General features: G+C 39.5%; 2 protein-coding genes across 6 annotated transcripts in view; one reads left to right on the top strand and one right to left on the bottom strand.

Moving 5' to 3' along the window:
* The window catches only part of LOC125392825 (beta-1,3-galactosyltransferase 5), a 580,132-nt gene that overhangs the window by 416,146 nt on the left and 141,899 nt on the right, over positions 1-22,087 (top strand). The gene's annotated exons all lie outside the window — the stretch shown is intronic.
* LOC148122889 (beta-1,3-galactosyltransferase 5-like) overlaps positions 1-22,087 on the bottom strand; it is a 61,385-nt gene that overhangs the window by 30,808 nt on the left and 8,490 nt on the right. The window contains exon 2 of one of the 5 annotated variants that reach the window (XM_087898724.1): positions 13,176-13,400. The exons of 3 other annotated variants lie outside the window; for them this stretch is intronic. The gene's annotated coding sequence lies outside the window, so the exon portion shown is untranslated. The remainder of the gene's footprint in view (positions 1-13,175; positions 13,401-22,087) is intronic. One more of the 5 variants, XM_087898723.1, reaches the window with a different exon arrangement.

Genomic DNA, 22,087 nt, shown 5'->3' with positions numbered 1-22,087 from the left:
CAGCTGATAGCTGAAGGAAGAGACTTTCCACCTTTTACATACAAAAATAGAATTAAAGTTAGAGCCAGGGAGAGACTAGGTAGTAGCATTGAACAAACAGGAAAAAAAGAGAGAGAGAATAAAAAACAGAAATGATTCAAGAAAATGAGCAAGAGGATGAGGTGAAGCGGAAGCTGACCTGGTTGCACCCTGGAAAAACTACAATGCATACATTCCAGCTGATACTGATAAATTTGACGCTTTCCATAAAGAAATAAAAATAAAAAAGAAAAGAGGGGCACCATGGGTATCCAAAGAACTGGGTGAATCTGTAGTAATGGGCTGACTATAAAATGAGTCTTGGTCTCTCTGTTACTTGGGACTCCTGGTGGTCACTGTTTGGGGATAAGATCCTGCCCCCATCTCAGCCACCTTTGTCCTCCCTGAGCAGCAGAATAGCCTTGAAGGTCCCAGCAAAGCAGCACACAGTCAGCTCTTTGTTTCTTTTCTTCTACTATTCCTACAGCCCATCCTCATTCTCCATCCAGAGCCTTTTGTTCAGTATGTGTAACAGCTGATAGAAGCCGTAGATGCAGAGTCTTATTATTCTTACAGAACCATGGCACAGATTTAAAAACTAAACAAATGAAACTAACCTACGTTTAAAATGACAAAGAAAAGTTTAGGAACTGATCAAATACATGATTAAGTTCAGTTTATGTCCATTAAAATGATTACAATTTCATATTTACCAAATTCTTGGCAATAAAGACAAGTCAAAGAAGTTTCTTGATGATTAAGTAATGGGAACACAAATCTTGCATTATATATAGCTAAAGTACAGGGCTCATAACCAAGACAAACAGCAAACAGATGGAAACATGGTTTTTAGACTACACTGCAGTGAAGGGAGAAAAAACCAGAGTGTGAGAAATACCCAACAGAAGAGGAAAAAGTAGATAAGAGAGGTGAAGAAAATGAGGCAAAGAAGAAACACATAATGATCTACTCATATTCAGTTGCCATAAGAAATTTATGTAAAGGGCTGAGAGACACCTCAAAGAGGAAGAGCACTGGCTACTCTTCCAGGGGATGTGGGTTCAATTCCCAGTACCCACATGTTAGCATTAACTCCAGCTCCAGGGGAAACCCACACCCTCACACAGACATAAATGCAGGCAAACCACCAATGCACTTAAAATAAAAATAACTTAAAAAATAGACAAAAAATTAAGACTTTTTTAAAAAAAGACAATTCTGGTAAAACAAATTATCAGACTGGGAAAAATAAGCTATTTATAGTTTAAGTAACATCTTCAGTGTATAGATGTTACTTCAGTGTAAGTAACATCTTTATATAGATATAAAAAAAACTGGGAACAAGTGTGATGTGGGATGCCCTTGTTTATGCTGTGAATATATTTTATTACCATTGCTTAATAAAGAAACTGATTTGGATAATAGCCAGGCAGAATAGAATGAGGAGGGAAATCCAAGTAAAGATACAGAGAAAAAGAAGGTAAAGTCAGAGAGATACCAGAAGTCGCTGTAGAAGTAAGATGTGAGGTAACAAGCCACGAGCCTCGTGGTAAAATATAGAATAATAGAAATGGGGCAATTTAAGTAGTAAGAGCTGGTTAATAATAAACCTGACCTAATAAGCCAAAACAGTTTGTAATTAAATTTAAGCCTCAGGGTAGTTATTTGCAGGTGAGAGAGAAACCTCCAGTTACATATGTCAATGGAAAAATATCCATAGCTGTAGAGAAAGTATTAAATGCTTCCATTTAATACTGTAACTAGCCAGGTAGTGGTAGTGCACACCTTTATCCCAGCACTCAGGAAGCAGAGGCAGGTGGATCTCTGAGTTAGGACAGCCAGATCTAAGCAGAGAAACCCTGTCTTGAAAAACAATCACCCTCACACATTGTAGCACCAGAAGCCAGTCATCAGCTAAGATTCCTGTGAACAGACCCCTCCACCACCCCTGCCACCTAGTTCCCTGACCAACCAAAACCCATGGTTTCAGAGTCCTCTGGAGGCAAGGTTCATCTGCACCAATTGAAAGCAATGCTCCAGCAGCCAGTCATCAGTGGCCTCTGGAGGCACAGACTCCACCTGCACCAACTGTAGAAGAGCAGCCTGCAGACACAAGCACTACCTGCACTGTTTGGAGAAAGAATCAACATCTGAACCTATAACCCTCAAATTCAGATAAATAGACAGTCGTGTAAGAATGCATCCAACATCATAAAGAGCAATAGGCTACCACTAGAAGCTAGTGGTTCTACAACAGCAATACCTAAACATACCAATGCGGATGAAGCAGAAGAAAACAGCCTTAAAAAATAACTTCAAAACTTCCACAGATACAAAAAATATTAGTAACCACCTGTGTCTTGTCAGACTACCATGTATTAAAGTTAGAAATTCAACAGCAGTGCTACCCCCAGGAAGCCAACAAACTCATGGAAGTGGAACAGTCAACTACTGAATCACCCCTGGGTCAAGGATGAAATAAAGAAAGATATTAAAGTCTTCCTTGAATTTAATGAAAATAAAGACACAACATACTCAAACCTATGGGACACAATGAAAGCAGTGCTAAGAGGAAATTTCATAGCACTAAGTGCCCAATTAAGGAAAACAGAAAAAGCACACATTGGAGACTTAACAGCACACTTGAAAGATCTAGAAAAAAAAAGAAGCTGATTCACCCAGGAGGTCTAGAAGACTGGAAATAATCAAACTGAGGGCTGAAATCAACAAAATAGAAACACAGAAAACAATCCAAAGAATCAATGAATCAAAAAGCTGGTTCTTGGAGAAAATCAACAAGATTGACAAACCCCTATCCAAATTAATCAAACGGCAGAGAGAGAACATGCAAATTAATAAAATCAGAAATGAAAAGGGGGACATAACCACAGACACAGAGGAAATTCAGAGAATCATTAGATCTTACTACGAAAGTTTATAGGCCACAAAGTTGGAAAATGTAAAAGAAATGGACATTTTTTTAGATAAGTACCATATACCAAAGTTGACCAGGTGAACAATCTAAATAGACCTGTCAGTCGCGAAGAATTAGAAGCTGTTATCAAAAATCTCCCTACCAAAAAAAAGCCCAAGACCAGAATTCTACCAGAACTTCCAGGAAGAGCTAATACCTATACTCCTTAATGTATTTCAAAATATAGAAACAGAAGAGTCATTGCCAAACTCTTTTTATGAAGCTACAGTTACCCTGATACCAAAACCACACAAAGACACAACCAAGAAAGAGAATTACAGACCAATCTCACTCATGAACATTGACGCAAAAATACTCAATAAAATACTGGCAAACCGAATCCAAGAACACATTAGAAAAATTACCCATTATGATCAAGTGGGCTTCATCCCTGAGATACAGGGTTGGTTCAATATACGCAAATCTATCAATGTAATCCATCATATAAATAAACTGAAAGACAAAAACCATATGATCATTTCATTGGATGCTGAAAAAGCATTTGACAAAATTCAACACCCCTTTATGATAAAGGTGTTGGAGAGATTGGGTATACGAGGATCATACCTAAATATAATAAAAGCAATATATAGCAAGCCGACGGCTAACATCAAATTGAACGGAGAGAAACTAAAAGCCATTCCACTAAAATCAGGAACACGACAAGGCTGTCCACTCTCACCATTCCTCTTCAATATAGTGCTTGAAATTCTAGCAATAGCAATAAGACAACATAAGGGGATCAAGGGGATTCGAATTGGAAAGGATGAAGTTAAACTTTTGCTATTTGCTGACGATATGATAGTGTACATAAGCAACCCCCAAAACTCTACCAAAGAACTCCTACAGTTGATAAACACCTTTAGTAATGGGGAAGGATACAAGATCAACTCCAAATAATCAGTTGCCCTCCTATACACAAAGGATAAAGAAGCAGAGAGGGAAATCAGAGAAACATCACCTTTCATGATAGCCACAAATAGCATAAAATATCTTGGGGTAACTCTAACCAAGGAAGTGAAAGACCTATTTTACAAGAACTTTAAGACCTTGAAGAAAGAAATTGAGGAGGATACCAGAAAATGGAAAGACCATCCCTGCTCTTGGATTGGGAGAATCAACATAGTAAAAATGGCAATTCTACCAAAAGCAATTTATAGATTCAATGCAATTCCCATCAAAATCCCATCAAACTTCTTCACAGACCTTGAGAGAACAATAATCAAGTTTATATGAAAAAACAAAAAACCCAGGATAGCCAAAACAATCTTATACAATAAAAGAACTTCTGGAGGCATTACCATCCCTGACTTCAAACTCTATTACAGAGCAACAGTATTGAAAACAGCTTGGTACTGGCATAAGAATAGAGAAGTCGACCTATGGAATCGAATAGAAGACACAGATATTAACCCACAAACTTACGAACACCTGATTTTTGACAAGGGAGCTAAAGGTATACAATGGAAGGAGGAAAGTTCAGAGGTTAAGAGCATTGTATGCTCTTCCAAAGGTCCTGAGTTCAATTCCCAGCAACCACATGGTGGCTCACAACCATCTGTAACAGGGTCTGGTGTCCTCTTCTGGTCTGCAGGCATATACACAGACAGAATATTGTATACATAATAAATAATAAATATTTTTTTTAAAAAAAAGAAATGGTGCTGGCATAACTGGATGTCAACCTGTAGAAGAATGAAAATAGATCCATATCTATCACCATGCACAAAACTCAGGTACAAATGAATTAAAGACATCAACATTAATCCGACCACTTTGAACCAGATAGAAGATAAAGTAGGAAGTAGTCTACAAGATATAGGCACAGAAGACCACTTCCTAAGCAGAACCCCAGGAGCGCAGACAATAAGAGAATCAATGAATAAATGGGACCTCCTGAAACTGAGAAGCTTCTGTAAAACAAAGGACACTGTCAGTAAGACACAAAGGCTACCTTCGAACTGGGAGAAGATCTTCACAAACGCCTCATCAGACAAAGGTCTGATCTCCAGAATATACAAAGAACTCAAGAAACTAGACACTAAAACTCTAATTAACCCAATTAAAAAATGGGGTACTGAACTGAACAGAGAATTCACAACAGATGAACTTCGAATGGCCAAAAGGCACTTATGGTCATGCTCAACCTCCTTAGCAATCAGGGAAATGCAAATCAAAACCACTTTGAGATACCATCTTACACCTGTCAGAATAGCCAAACTCAAAAACACCAATGATAGCCTATGCTGGAAAGGATGTGGAATGAGGGGAACACTCATCCATTGTTGGTGGGAATGCAAACTTGTGCAGCCACTGTGGAAATCAGTGTGGCGGTTTCTCAGGAAACTGGGAGTCAACCTCCCTCAGGACTCAGCAATTCCACTCTTGGGAATATACCCAAGAGATGCCCTATCATACTACAAAAGCATTTGTTCAACTATGTTCATAGCAGCACTATTTGTAATAGCCAGAACCTGGAAACAACCTAGGTGCCCCTCAATAGAAGAATGGTTAAAAAAGGTGTGGAACATATACACATTAGAGTTTTACTCAGTGGTAAAAAACAACAACATCTTGAATTTTGCATGCAAATGGATGGACATAGAAAACGCTTTACTGAGTGAGGTAACCCAGACCCAAAAAGAGGAAAATGGTATGTACTCACTCATAAGTGGATTCTAGCCGTAGTTAAAGGTCTTTGAGCCTATAATTTGTGATCCTAGAGAAGCTAAATAAGAAGGTGAACATGAAGAAAATTTTATAGTTATCCTCTTGGATGCTGAAAGTAGACAAGATTGCCAGGCAAACTTGGGTGCAGGTGGGGTGTGGTGGAGGGTGGAAATAAGGGGAGATGGTTAGAGAGAAGGGAGAGGAGGAGGATTGGGGATGGCTTGGGGAAATGGGAAAGAGGAGGAAAGATGGATATGGGACTAGGGAAGTATATATCTCAACTAAGGGAGCCATTTTAGGGTTTGCAAGAGTCTTGATTCTGGAGGGGTTCCCAGGCCCAAGGAGAGGTCCCCAGATTCTTCCCTGGGCAGCAGAGAAGAGCATACCTGAACTGGCCCTGGTCCATAACCATACTGATGAATATTTTGTACATCACCATAGATCCTTCATCGGGCGATGGATGGAGATAGAGATAGAGACACACATTGGAACACTGGACTTAACTCCCTAGGTCCAAATGAGAAGCAGAAGGAGGGAGAACGTGAGCAAGAAAGGCAGGACTAGAGGGAACCTTCATCTGACGATAGATGGAGATAGAGATGGAGACCCACATTGGAGCACTGGACTGAGCCCCCCAAGGTCCAAATGAGGAGCAGAAGGAGAGAGATCATGAAAAAGGAAGTCAGAACCGTGTGGGATGCGTTCACCCTTGGATACAAGGGGACTGATCGAATGAGAGCTCACCAAGGCCAGCTGGACTGGGACTGAATGAGCATGTGATCAAACCAGAGTCTCTAAATGTGACTGACATAGGGGCTGACTGAGAAGCCATTGTCAATGGCACTGGGTCTTGTTTTGTCTGCATGTACTAGCTTTCTGGGATCCTAGTCTGTTTGGATGCTCACCTTCCTAGACCTGGAGGGAGAGGGGAGGAACTTGAACTTCCCACAGGGCAGGAAACCCTGACTGCTCTTAGGACTGGAGAGGAAGGAGGGGAGGGAGTAGGGGGGAGGAGGAGAGGGCGTGGGGAGAATGGGAGGGTATGAGGAGGAAGGGAGGAAGTGGAAATTTTAATAAACAAATAAATTAATTAATAAAAAAACAAAAACAAAAACAAAATAACTTCATGAAAATGATATAGGCCCTTAAAGAGGAAATGACAAGTTCTCTTAAAATAATTGAAGATAAGACCAACAAAAAATGGAAAAAAAAATCAATAAATCCCTTAAAGAAAGTCAAGAAAGCCAAGAAAAAACAAAGAGGTGAAGAAAACAGTTCAAGACATGAAAACTCAAATAGAGGCAATCAAGAAAACACAAACAGAGAGAATTCTGAAAATTGAAAATCTGGATAAATGAACAGGAACTACAGATGCAAAACATAACCAACAGAATGCTAGAGGTGGAAGAAAGAATCTCAGGTGTTGAAGATACAATAGAGGAAAGGGATTCATCAGTCAAAGAAAAATTTAAATCCAACAAAGTGTTACAAAACATCCAGGGGATCTGGAACACCATGAAAAGACTAAACCTTAACTAAGGGAACCATTTTAGGGTTTGCAAGAGACTTGACTCAAGAGGGGTTCCCAGATCCAAGGCGAAGTCCCCAGATTGATCCTTGGGCAGCAGTGGAGACGGTGCCTGAACTGGCCTTGTCCCATAGCCACACTAATGAATATCTTGTATATCACCATAGAACCTTCATCTGGCGGTGGATGGAGATAGAGACAGAGACTTACATTGGAGCACTGGACTGAGCTCCCAAGGTCCATATGAGGAGCAGAAGGAGGGAGAACGTGAGCAAAGAAGTCAGGATCACGAGGGGTGTTTCCACCCACTGAGACGGTGGAACTGATCTAATGGGAGCTCACCAAGGCCAGCTGGACTGGGAGTGATGAAGCATGTGATCAAACTGGATACTCTGAATGTGACTGGCAATGAAGGCTGACTGAGAAGCCAAGGACAATGGCACTGGGTTTTTATTCTACTACATGGACTGACTTTGTGGGAGCCTGGTTTGTTTGACTGCTCACCCTTATAGATCTGGATGGAGGCTGGAGGACCTTGGACTTCCCGCAGGGAAGGGAACCCTGATTGCTCTTAGGACTAGAGAGCAAAGGGGAGTTGGGGAGGGGGAGGGAAAAGGGAGGCAGGGAGGAGGTGGAAATTCTTAATAAAAAATAAATAAATAGATAGATAAATCAACAAAACAAACAAACAAAAAGACTAATCCTAAGAATGATAGGAAAAGAAGAAGGAGAATACCAGCTCAAAGCACAGAAAATATATTTAACAAAATCATAGAATTTAACTTTCCCAACCTAAAGATGGACATGTCTATAAAGGCACAAGAAGCTTACAAAATACCAAATAGACTGAACCAAAAACAAAGTTCCCTTGTCACATAATAATCAAATCCATATAGAATAAAGAAAAATATTAAGAACTGCAAAGGAAAAGGGCCAAGTAATGAATAAAGGGAGATCTATCAGAATAACACCTGACTTCCACTCAATGGAGACACTAAAATCCAGAAGGTCATGGAGAGATATTTTGCAGACACTAAGAGACCATGAATGCCAGCCCATACTCTTATACCCTAAAAAACTTTCAATCCCCATAGACGAAGAATATAAGATATTCCATAACAAAACCAGGTTTAAGCAACAGCTATCCACAAATCCAGTCCTATAGTAAGTACTAGAAGGAAAACTCCAACCTAACCAAGGAAGTTAGCTGCATCCATGAAAACACAGGCAATAGAGAATCTCATACTAGCAAATACCAAAGAAGGGAAACACACACACACACACACACACACACACTACCAACAACAATAGTCAAACCAAAAATTAACAAGAACTGGTCAATAATATCCCTTAATATCAATGAATTCAATCTATAAAAAGACACAGAGTAACAGAATTGATATGGAAACAGGATCCATACTTCTGCTGCATACAAGAAACACACTTGAACCTCAAAGACATTGCCTCAGAGTAATGGTTTGGGAAGAGATTTTCCAATCAAATGGACCTAAGAAGCAAGCTGATGTAGCTATCCTAATACCTAACAAAATCGACTTCAAATGAAAATCAAAAGAGATAGAGAAGAACATGATGCAGGAGAATTGTCTGTAATCTGTCAATCAATGCTGATTGGCCAGGCAGGAAGTATAGGTGGGAAAATCAGACAGGAAGTAGAGGTGATGCAATGAAAACAGGAGAATTCTGGGAAGCAGGAAGTTCCCTCCATCATTCCTGCCCAGACCACCGAAGAAGCAACATGTGAGCTGACAGCTGAAAAAGGTACCAAGCCACATGGCTAACACAGACAAGAATTATGGGTTACCATAAGATGCAAGAATTAGTTAATACAAAGACTGAGATAATGGGCCAATCAGTTTATAACCTAATGTAGACTCTGTGATTTTCTTTGGAACTTGCCAACTGTGGGGTACTGGGTGGGACAGAAACCCCAACAAGCCAGCCGTCATGTTACAAGAACATTTTATATTCAACACAGGAAAAATTCATTAAGATGAGGTTTCAATTCTGAACATTCATGTCCTAAATACAAGGGCACCTACATTTGTAAAGTAAATATTACTAAAACTTAAAGCACCCATTAAACCCCACACATTAATAGTGAGAGACTTCAACACCCCATTCTCACTAATGGACAGATCTGCCAGACAGAAACTTAACAGAGAAATAACAGAACTAACAGATGTTATTACTCAAATAGTCTTAACAGACATCTATAGAATATTCCACCCAAACACAAAAGAATTTAACTTTTTCCAGCAACTCATGGAACAGTCCCTAAAATTAACCACATACTCAGTCACAAAGTAAATCTCAATAGATACAAAAAAATTGGAATAACCTCATGTATCTTATTAGATCACCATGATTTAAAGTTAAAATACAACAGCAACACAAATTGAAGAAAGCCTACAAAGTCATGGAAGTGGAATAACGCTCAACTGAATAGCCACTGGGTCAAGAAATAAATTTAAAAGAAGAAATTAAAGACTTTCTAGAATTCAATGAAAATGAATGCACAACATACCCACACCTATGGGACACTATGAAAGCAGTGCTAAGAGGAAAGTTTATAGCACTAAGTGCCTATATAAAGAATTTGAGAAATCTTATACTAGTGACTTAACAGCATACCTGAGAGCTCTAGAAAAAAAAGCAAACTCACCCAGAAGGAGTAGACATCAAGAAATAATAAAATTGTGGGCTGTAATCAATAAAACAGAAACAAAGGGAACAATACAATGAATCAATGAAGCAAAGAGTTGGTTTTTCAATAAAATCAACATAATAGACAAGCCCCTATCCAAATTATCCAAAAGTCAAAGAGAATATCCAAATTAGCAAAATCATAAATAAAATACAAATGAAAGCAACTCTGAGATGACATCTTACAGCAGTCAGATGGCTAAGATCAAAAATATCTATGACACCTTATACTAGAGAGCATGCAGAATAAGGGGAACACTCCTCCACTGCTGGTGGAATACAAACTTGTACAGCCACTTTGGAAATCAGTATTGTGGTTTCTCAGAATATTGGGAAACAATCTACCTTAAGACCCAGCAATACCACTCTTGGGCATATACCCAAAGAATGCTCAGTCATACTACAAGGACAGGTATGTTCATAGCAGCATTATTTGTAATAGCCAAAACCTGGAAATAACCTAGACACCCCTCAACCAAGGAATGGATAAAGAAAATGTGGTCCATTTACACAATGGAGTACTACACTTGAGAGAAAAAATTACATCTCAAAATTTGCATGCAAATGGATGGAACTAGAAAAAAACATTCTGAGTGAGGTAACCCAGACCCAGAAAGATGAACATAGTGTGAACTTACTCATAAGTGGATCTTAGATATAAAGCAAAGGATAACCAGTCAATAGTTCACAACCCCAGAGAAGTTAAGTAACAAGGAGAACCCTAAAAGGGACACACAAGAACTGTACTAGGAAGGTGAAATAGATAAGATTTTTGTGTAAACAGGAAGCTGGGGTTGGGAAAAATGGGAGGGGAAGGGAGATGAGAACATGATGGAATGAGGTGGTCAAGTTGGGGGAGGATGGAGAGAGAGAGCAATGAAAGAGATATCCTGATAGAGGGAACCATTTTGGGGTTAGGGAGAAACCTGGCGCTTGGGTAATTCCCGGGAATCCACAAGTATGACTCCGGCTAAGACTCCTAGCAATAGTGATGAGGGTGCCTGAACTGGCCCTCCCCTGTAATCAGATTGATGACTACCCTCATTGTCATTATATAACCTTCATCCTGTACCTTATGGAAGCAGATGCAGAGATCCACGACCAAGCACTGGACCTGGCTCCTGGAGTCCAGGCAAAGAGAGGAATGAGAGATTACATGAGCAAGGTGGATCAAGATCAGTATGGGGAAACCCACAGAAACAGCTGACCCAAGATAGTGGAAACTCACAGACTCTGGACTGACAACTGAGGAGTCTGCTTGGGACCCAACTAGTACCTCAGAATGTGGGTGACATTTGTGTGGCTTGGTCTGTTTGTGGGGACCCTGGCAGTGGAACCAGGATTTATCCTGGGTACATGAACTGACTTTTTGGAGCCCATTCCCTATGGTGGGATAACTTGCTCCACCTTAATGCAGGAGACAGGGACATGGTTCTGCCTGGACTTGATATGTCAGGCTTTGCTGATTCCACTTAAGAGGCCTAACCCTCTCTAAGGAGTGGACGGAGGTTGGGGGTTCAGTGGGAGGTGGGAAGGAGGGGGGGACAATTGTTGGTATATAAAATGAATTAAAATATTTAAAAGAAGAAAAAGAAAAACAAACATACAAACAAAATCAGTTTTGTCCATAAATTCCAAATCAGAAATGGTTTTATAGCAATTCGTCAATTCATAAAGTTTGCTAAACAAAAACAGAATTTGAATAAAAAAAGATAGACAATAAGTCTATGCTCAAATGTTGACCTGCCTCCATTCTAAAGTACAACTCAGAAAAGATTTAGGGACAAGTTTTCCAAAGATTTTTACATTTATATTTCTTATGAATGATTTCAAAGAAACAGAATGGTCAGGTATGATGACACATACCAAAAATCCAGTATTTGGGAGGTAGAGTGTAGTGGTTTGAAGGTATGACCCCATAGACTCATGTGTTTGGATGCCTGGTTCATAGAGTGTGGCATTATTAGGGAGTGTAGACTTGGAGGAATATGTTTGGTCTTCTTGGAGGAAGTTTGTACTGTGGAGGAGGACTTTGAAATCTCATATGCTAAAACTATGCCCATGTAGCACACAGTCACCTGCTGCCTGCAGATCAAGATGTTGAACTCTCAGCTCCTTCTCCAGCACCATGTCTGCCTGCATACTGCCATGCTTCTCACCATGATGATAATAAACTAAACCTCTGAACTATAAGTCAGCATCCATTGATGGAGGAGGGTCTTTGTCTATGTGTTACTTTCATTGGTTAATAAAGAGGCTGCCTTGGCCTTTTTGGTAGGCTAGCCCTTAGGTGGGTGGAGTAGACAGAACAGAATGCTGGGAGAAAGAAGCGGAGTCAGGGAGAGGCAGAGAGCCACCACCATGAAGCTGCCAGGTCAGACATGCTGAATCTCTCCCAGTAAGCTATGACCTCATAGTGATATTCAGATTATTAGAAATGGGTTGAATCAATATGTAAGAGTTAGCCAATAAGAGGCTAGGTATAATGGGCCAAGCAGTGTTTAAAAGAATACAGTTTCCGAGTAGTTGTTTCGGGTAAAGCTAGCCGGGCGGCCGGGAGCCGGGAGGGATGAAAAGCAGCCCGCCGCTCTGTTCTCTTTGCAACAGAGTGGCACCCAACATGGCAGCTTCATGGCAGTGGCTCTCTGCCTCTCCCTGACTCTGCTTCTTTCTCCCAGCATTCTGATCTTTCTACTCCACCCACCTGAGGGCTGGCCTATCAAAAAGGCCAAGGCAGTCTCTTTATTAACCAATGAAAGTAACACATAGACAGATGACCCTCCTCCATCATTTCCCCTTTTTCTGTTTAAACAAAAAAGAAAGGCTTTCATTTTAACATAGTAAAATTATATATAGCAAAACAATTATAAACAAGAATTACAGTTACAATATTTATATCTATCTTATATTTTATCATAACTAAGGAAAACTATAACTATAACTAACCACTCTTCAACTCCATCAAAGACTCCAGAAAAATATAATATTACCTAAGTAAACGAGAAGTAAGCAGCTTCTATTACCTAAGTAAACAAGAAGTAAGCAGCTTCCAAACTCTAGAAATGACAGAGACATCTCTCTGCCTGGATAGTCACCCAAAGTTTCTCTGTACCATTAGGGCATCCATCTTCAGCCTTCAGGTCCAGCAGACATTTTCATGAAACAGGAACTTTTAAAGACAGTTCAGTCACTATCTGCTGTGTCCTGAAGAATATCCCACAGACTCTTTCATGAATCAGGAACCCCGAAGGATCATCTCACCTTTTGCAAGTTCAGCAGTCCTCTCTCTGTGGGTCCTTTATATCCAGTTTATGCATCAGTCCAGGCAAGAACACTTTCTTGCCCAAATGGCTAACCAACTCCATAAGGAGCCTCTTCAATGCCCATCTTCCTCTTGAAGTAGATTGGTGATATCAGGAGCAGACGTGTCTCATTGTCATGAAAACCCTCAGTTATTAAAACCTTTAAAATGCCATATTCTGTAGTCTTTGAAAGATAAGAAGAATGCCTATATAACAAAAATATATCTCTATATATCTAGAAAATCTAACTAACATGACTACAGACAACTATTATCGATGATTATCCATTAACAACCTATATTTCCTAATTATGCATTACATTTTTTAAATGAACTACAAAATCACGATACCATAATAAAGATCAGAAATACATATACATATAGCAAAATTGACCTTAAACTTGTATCAATAAATCAAGATTTACACCAATGTAAATTATTCATATCTATATCAATCCATTAAATGTTTTCCTTTATAAGAGTTGCAGTGATCATATCTCTTCAAAGCAGTAAAACCCTAAGACAAGCTGTATCCTTTCTATGTATTCATAATCAAAATATCTAATATAATTAACTGCATTAAAACACTGAAGATAGGAGCTGGAGAGATGCCCCAGTGGTTAAAACACTTCCTGTACTTGCAAACGACTCAAATTCAGTTCCAAGTTGCCATTTGGGCAGTTCACAATTTCCTTTAATTCCTACTCTAAGAGATGCAATGCCCTCTTCTGGACCACATGGTCATATGCACACATGGCATATATTCACAAAGACACACACACACACAAATAAAACATACTAAAACTTAATTTTTAATATAACGACATCTACATATTAACATTAGAACTACTAAGAATATAGGGAAGGTTATTATTCTTTTAAAGAATTTTTCCTTTTTTTTTCCCCCAATGTTTTCCCCCCTTAGTTTTTGATTTTTCAATCATGGTTTCTCTGTGTTGAAGGGGCAAGGTTGATCGGTAATTGAAAATTAACCAAACTAGCTTAATATAAAAGATATAGTTTTAAAAAACAGAAGAAAACTTACAAAACCAAGGTTCCAACAATTCTAAAATTCAATGGGCAAAGAGGAAGCAGCAAACTTGCTTTGATCTTTTATTTGTTTTGTGTGGCCCCAAGGGGGCACACCCTAAGCAGAATGTGATTGGCTGAGGTTCCCCATCATCTCTCCCGTTGTCTAAACAAGATTGAACTAAACCCAATACAACTATATACAGTAGGAACAGATACTAAATATGAAATTACAAACAATAAACAGTATTAAGCAAGAAACATAACAAGTTTTACTAAGGAGTCTAAATAATGTAGAGGGTAACTACAACTATCTAATCTTTAACTCCATCAAAGATCTGAGAAGGGAAATAATTTTACTTAAGCAGCCAGGAAGTACAAGTGAGAAACTTCTGAAATCTGCAACAAATGATAGAGACAACTGATTGCCTGGGCAATCACCCAAAATCTCATTTGCAATGTTGAGGCAACCAACTTTGGCTAAGGCCTAACCTAACTGACATGCCATTTTCAAAGGCAAGGAACTTTTTAGAACTATCTTACCCTGTCTTGGCAGGATAAGACAATCCTGTTTTTATCCATTTACGGATACTCTGTAACTCTGTCAGTGGTTGAGTTATGGGGTTTTTTTGCCCAAAGGCCAGTTCTGCAAAGAAGAAGACAAGCTCCAAATAGAGTGTCTTTGGTGTTCAACGTTTTCTTGGGAGTAGAGCGGTGTTGTCAGGAGTGATTGTGTCTCATTAGCATGAAATTCTAGGTTAGATTAAAGGTCATTTTTACAACTCTTCAAAGAGGCTGAAGATTATACTATCTATACTAAATATAATCTCTATGTATCTAAAGAGCCTGATTAGCCTAAATATAAATATGATAAACATATATGACTAATGATTTATAATTTTCGATATCTATTTAACTTGAAGACTAAGAGAATAAACAACTGTGCAATAAATGAGGACAATGACCTTCAAATATAAACAATGTATATCATTACATAAATAATATACAAGTATCTTAATCAAAGGTAGAAATGTACATTGCAATTTGATAAATATATGCATATATATATATCAATATATAACAAATGTTTTAAAAAGAGGTAGAAGCATACTCACGTACAATGTTTAATATATTAATATATCAATATACAAGAGTCAATGCCAATATAATTTTCTATAAACAATAACTCACAAATACCAATATATTATTATCCATCACTAATTAATCCCTCTTTTTAAATATATATATAAACATATATATGTATGTATGTATATATATGTATATATATGTTTATGTATGTATATATATATAAACATCCCTGAACCTATAAAACACCTCCCCTATCTCCTCAACCCTATACCAATTATAACCAACCCCTAAATGGTATCCTTAAACCTGAGGACAAACTCTATTAGGAGAGGGACAATTGAAGGGGCGAGGTTGATTGGTAGTTAAAAATTAACCAGACTAGCTTAATATAAAAGATATAGCTTGAATAAACAGAAGAAAACTTACAAAACCAAGGTTCCAACAATTCTAAAACGCAATGGGCAAAGAGGAAGCAGCAAGCACGCTTCGATCTTTTATTTGTTTTGTGTGGCCCCAGGAGGACACACCCTAAGCAGAATGTGATTGGCTGAGGTTACCCATCATCTTGTAGCCTTGACTGTCCTAGAACTCACTCTGTAGACCAAGCTAGTCTCAAATTCAGATATCCACGTGTTTTTGTCTCCCAAGTGCTGGGATTAAAGATACGCACCACCAGTTTTCAGTTCCTTTATTAATAAAAATTCCTAACTTCATTCTAATGAGAAGAAATGTCAGGCAAGTTCAAGCTGAACAGTGTTCTATGAAACAATCATTCTGGCCCATCCCAATACGATAAACTCATAAGAGACCAAGACTGAGACCCTATTACAGACTGACTACAGGAAGCAGAGATGAAAACCAAGTGTGATATGTGATTCTGGGTGTGATCCCAGACCAGAATGACATTAACAAGAACACCGTGTAACATGCCAACCATCTGGAAATTAAGCATATTGAGCCAGGTGTTGTGGTGCATGCCTATAATCCCAACACTAAGGAAACAGACAGAAGGATCAAGTATTTGAGGCCAGCCTCAGCTATAGAGCAAGACTCTGAAATATAACCCTGTAATAATAATAATAAAAAAAAATGAATAAATAAGTGTTTGATCTGAAGTCAGCAAATTACATCACAAAAGAACAGTGACCCTGAAAAACGAGAACAGCTTTAACTCAACTTGACAAGTGAATGTGAAATTCATATGGAGGACAAAAACTGACCAGTTCATTACAAAGAAAACAGAGGGAAACCTGAGTCAGGAATGTATTGGCGAGGTACAGGCAAAGAGACTAACGTCATGAACTAAATGGTGCCTCCCTAACAGTCATGGTGGAGTTCTGGCCCCAGTACGGCAGAGCCTTCAAGCTGTAATTAAGGTTAGATGATGAGGCTCCAGGGTGGGGCCCTAATTCAATTGAATATTAGAAGAAAAAGAAGGAAACGCCAGACCCTTCAAATGACAGAAAGTGGAAGTCTGCAGCCAGAAGAGAGACCTCACCAGGAGCCAGCCGCTCGGGGACTTTGACCTAAGACTTACTTGGTCTCTACAAGTTTCTACTCTAAGTCACCCGGACTAAGATGTCTGTATAGCAGACATCACAGTGAAAATTAAGGCTCTAAGGGAATGGTGTTCACAGGTAAATGAAGGCTCTAACAAGCCTATGCAGCCACTGAGAAAGAGACATCAAAATGAAAGTGAACAGAAGGTAGGTACAAACAGATCCCTCACAGAAGAGCAATACCAAGGGGTAGGCAGGTAGACAGACTTCCTTAATATGAATGGGAAATGTCCCCCATGTTAATAAATTATTAGTCCTTAATTTCTGGCTCGGTTGTGGGGAGGCAATGGGCTCTTTGATGTAGAAGCATAACTGGATAAAGTGGGAGGCAGACATTTAAGAATTGTAGCCTGGTTTCTTTCTCACCTAAGCTTTATGTTGCCTGGTTGGTGTGGTTTGAATAGTCACCTCATCTTCCTGCTGTCAGAGACAGGAGTTGGTCCTGACTCCATGCTGTCCCTGCTGTAATGGACTGTACCTTCTCCCCTGTGATCCCAGGGCACTCCTTCCTCTCAAGTTACTTCTGTCTTGTTAAGTATTTGGACAAAAAGACAGAGACAGAGACAGACAGATGACTGATGATAGATAGATAGATAGATAGATAGATAGATAAATAGATAGATAGATTTAAATGATAAATAGTTGATAGATGAATAAATAGATAGATGGGGTAGATAATAGATTATAAATAGACATATGGTAGATGATAGAGAAATGATATGTGATTTTAAATCAAAGATAGATGACAGATAGATAATAGATATACCAAAAAGACATACAATAGAAGTTAGGTAAATTATATAGATTGTAAATAGAAGATTGATTGATGAAAACATACATGATAGACTACTGATAAGTGACAGAGATGGATATATGATAGATTACAAGATGGTTGATAGATTCACCAGATAGATATTAGATGATGGATAAACAATATGTATCATGAATAGAAAATGGACAAGTGATAGGTACATAGATGATAGATGGTGGATAGATGATAAATACAAAGAGAGTTGAAAGATGGATAAATCAATCAATAGATGATGATGGCATATTGATAAACAAGAGACAGACAAATCATAGGCTAAGACCTATATATTAATGAAAACACTGCCAGCTATGCTAGAATCAGGTAAAGCATATTTTCTTCCACTTCCTCTCATTTGTTTTTTTGATATAGGGTTTCTCTGTGTAGCCTTGACTGTCCTGGAACTTGCTCTGCAGACCAGACTGGCCTTGAACTCACAGAGATCTGCCATCCTCTGACTCCTGCGTGCTGGAATTCACGATGTGCACCATCACCCAGCTTAGGTAAATGCATCTTAAAGCAAGGCAATGGAGTTACTTCTTTTCTATTAATACAAATGTAAAGGTCCAGTGAGTCTAAGTCTTGGCCAAGCTGTGGGTAACCAGGCACTGAGTTATTTAACTGAGTTCAATAACTGAGTTATGGTTGGTGGGAGTGTGATTTAATGCAGCCCCTACCCTCTCAAGTAGCATCCTTCAGGATCAAGAACAGTTTAAGACTGATCTATAACTGCCCTGGAAGTCAATTACACTCATATGGATAGATCCTTAATCTACAAGAAATCATATAGTTGTGCAAGAGGAAACAAACCAGGAATGCCTACCACTCTGTTTTATATAAAAATGCAAAACACCTAGATATCTAGCAATAGTGATGAAAATGCAGATATTAGCACTACATCTTAATATCAGCAAATTTCTAAAGCATAAGAGTAGTGATGTGACCCCCTCCCCCCACTGCTGCGGGCCCTTTGTCTCCTGAGTCCTGGGAAGACCAGCTAGCCCTGTTGCCCTGCTGAGCAGTTCTTCCCAGAGAGGTGAGTGGGTGCTAGCCTGGGCAGCCTGCCTGCCTGTCTGGGAAGGGAGCACAGCCCTCCCCGCCTCAGCTTCTGCGGCAGGGTCTTCGGTGTTCCAAGGGACCCCTCCCCTCCCCCCACTGCTGCTGGCCCTTTGTCTCCTGAGTCCTGGGAAGACCAGCTAGCCCTGTTGCCCTGCTGAGCAGTTCTTCCCAGAGAGGTGAGTGGGTGCTAGCCTGGGCAGCCTGCCTGCCTGTCTGGGAAGGGAGCACAGCCCTCCCCCCCTCAGCTTCTGCGGCAGGGTCTTCGGTGTTCCAAGGGACCCCTCCCCTCCCCCCACTGCTGCGGGCCCTTTGTCTCCTGAGTCCTGGGAAGACCAGCTAGCCCTGTTGCCCTGCTGAGCAGTTCTTCCCAGAGAGGTGAGTGGGTGCTCACCACTGCCCAGGAAGAGAGCACAGCCCCCCCCAGCATCTGCAGCAGGGTCTTTGGTGTTCCAAGGGATCCCTCCCCTCCCCCCACTGCTGCGGGCCCTTTGTCTCCTGAGTCCTGGGAAGACCAGCTAGCCCTGTTGCCCTGCTGAGCAGTTCTTCCCAGAGAGGGCTGAGGAGCTCTATCCAGAGAGTGCTGTGAAGTCCTACCCAGAGAGTGCTGAGGAGTTCTATCCAGAAAGTGCTGAGGAGTTTCATCCAGAGTGGAAGAGATGGGCAGGCGCCAATGCAAGAATTCCTCCAACAACCTGAAAGGCAACATGACACCGCCAGAATCCAGGGAGCTCGAAACTAGAAGAATTGAACACCCTACGCCTGAAGAAATAGAAGAAATTGACTCTAAGCGCTTCTTTATGAAAATAATAGAGGAAATTAAACAGGAGGTGAAAATCTGCCGTAAAGAAATGGAAGATAAGTATAACAAAAAAATTGAGGAAATGAGTAAAGAAATGGAAGAGAAATATACCAAAAAGTTTGAAGAAATGAGTAAATCCATAAATGAAGTTCTGGGAAACCAAGAAAAAACAATCAAACAGGTAATAGAAACAGTTCAAGATTTGAAAACTGAAATGGAGTCAATGAAGAAATCACAAACCGAGGGCCGGCTGGCTATGGAAAATCTGGGTAAACGAACAGAGACTTCAGAAACAAGCTTAACCAATAGAATACAAGAGATAGAAGAAAGAATCTCAGACTCTGAGGACACCATAGAGAAATTAAACACTCTGTCCAAAGAAAACAGCAAATCCAACAAATTCTCATCACAAAACATTCAGGAACTGTGGGACACAATAAAAAAACCAAATCTAAGAATAATAGGAGTAGAAGAAGGAGAAGAATTGCATTTCAAGGGTCCAGAAAATATACTCAACAAAATTACAGAAGAAAACTTTCCCATCCTAAAGAACGATATTCCTATGAAGGTTCAAGAAGCATACAGAACACCGAATAGACTGGATCAGAAAAAAACATCCCCTCGTCATATAGTAATCAAAACACAAAGCATTCAGACTAAAGAAAGGATATTGAAAGCTGCAAAGGAAAAAGGTCAAGTAACTTATAAAGGTAAACCTATCAGACTTACACCAGACTTCTCTATGGAAACCATGAAAGCCAGAAGGTCCTGGACAGAGGTACTGCAGAAACTAAGAGACAATGGATGCAAACCCAGACTACTTTACCCAGCCAAGCTATTGTTCACTATCAACGGAGAAAACAAAATATTCCAGGATAAAAACAAATTTAAACAATACGTAGCTACTAATCCGGCCTTACAGAGAATACTAGAAGGAAAATCACAACCCAAGGAATCCAACATTCCCAACACTGCCTACATTAACTCAGACATTTAGCGACCCTCCACAAGCACAACTCAAAGAAGGAAAACACATACACGCTACTACCCAAAAAAATGACCGGAGTCATCGATCACTGGTCATTAATATCACTTAATATCAATGGTCTCAACTCACCTATAAAGAGGCACAGACTTAGAGATTGGATACGAAAACAGGATCCAACATTCTGCTGTCTACAAGAAACACACCTCAACCACAAAGACAGACACCTACTCAGAGTAAAGGGTTGGAAAAAGGTTTTCCAAGCAAATGGACCTAAGAAACAAGCGGGTGTGGCCATTCTAATATCTAACAAAATCGACTTCAAACTAAAATCAATCAGAAGAGATGGAGATGGACATTTCATACTCATAACAGGAACAATTCATCAGGAAGAAGTCTCAATCTTGAATATCTATGCCCCTAATATAAAGGCACCCACATATGTAAAAGAAACTCTTCTAGAACTCAAGGCAGTCATCAAACCACACACACTAATAGTAGGAGACTTCAACACTCCTCTCTCACCAATGGACAGGTCAATCAGACAGAAACCTAACAGAGAAATAAGAGATTTACTGGAGGTACTGAATCAAATGGACTTAACAGACATCTATAGAACACTCCACCCAAATAGGAAAGAGTATACCTTCTTCTCTGCAGCTCATGGAACCTTCTCGAAAATTGACCACATACTTGGTAACAAAGCAAACTTCCACAGATACAAAAAAATATTAGTGACCACCTGTGTCTTGTCAGATCACCATGGATTAAAATTAGAATTCAACAACAATGGTACCCCCATGAAGCCAACAAACTCATGGAAGTTGAACAGTCAACTACTAAATCACCCCTGGGTCAAGGAAGAAATAAAGAAAGAAATTAAAGCCTTCCTTGAATATAATGAAAACAAAGACACAACGTATTCAAACCTATGGGACACAATGAAAGCAGTGCTAAGAGGAAAGTTCATAGCACTAAGTGCCCACCTAAAGAAAACAGAGAAAGCACACATTGGAGACTTAACAACACACTTGAAAGCTCTAGAAAAAAAAGAAGCTGATTTACCCAGGAGGAGTAGAAGACTGGAAATAATCAAACTGAGGGCTGAAATCAACAAAATAGAAACACAGAAAACAATTCAAAGAATCAATGAAGCAAAAAGCTGGTTCTTGGAGAAAATTAACAAGATTGACAAACCCCTATCCAAACTAATCAAACGGCAGAGAGAGAACTTGCAAATTAATAGGATCAGAAATGAAAAGGGGGACATAACCACAGACACAGAGGAAATACAGAGAATCATTAGATCTTACTACGAAAGTTTATATGCCACAAAGTTGGAAAATGTAAAAGAAATGGACATTTTTTTAGATAAGTACCATATACCAAAATTGAACCAAGACCAGGTGAACAATCTAAATAGATCTGTTAGTCGTGAAGAACTAGAAGCTGTTATCAAAAATCTCCCTACCAAAAAAAGCCCAGGACCAGATGGTTTCAATGCAGAATTCTACCAGAACTTCCAGGAAGAGCTAATACCTATA

The sequence above is a fragment of the Myodes glareolus genome, chromosome 2 (genome assembly GCF_982192425.1).
Source record: "Myodes glareolus chromosome 2, mMyoGla1.1, whole genome shotgun sequence".
Classification (NCBI taxonomy): Eukaryota; Metazoa; Chordata; class Mammalia; order Rodentia; family Cricetidae; genus Myodes; species Myodes glareolus.
This window is presented reverse-complemented; position numbering and strand designations above follow the sequence as displayed.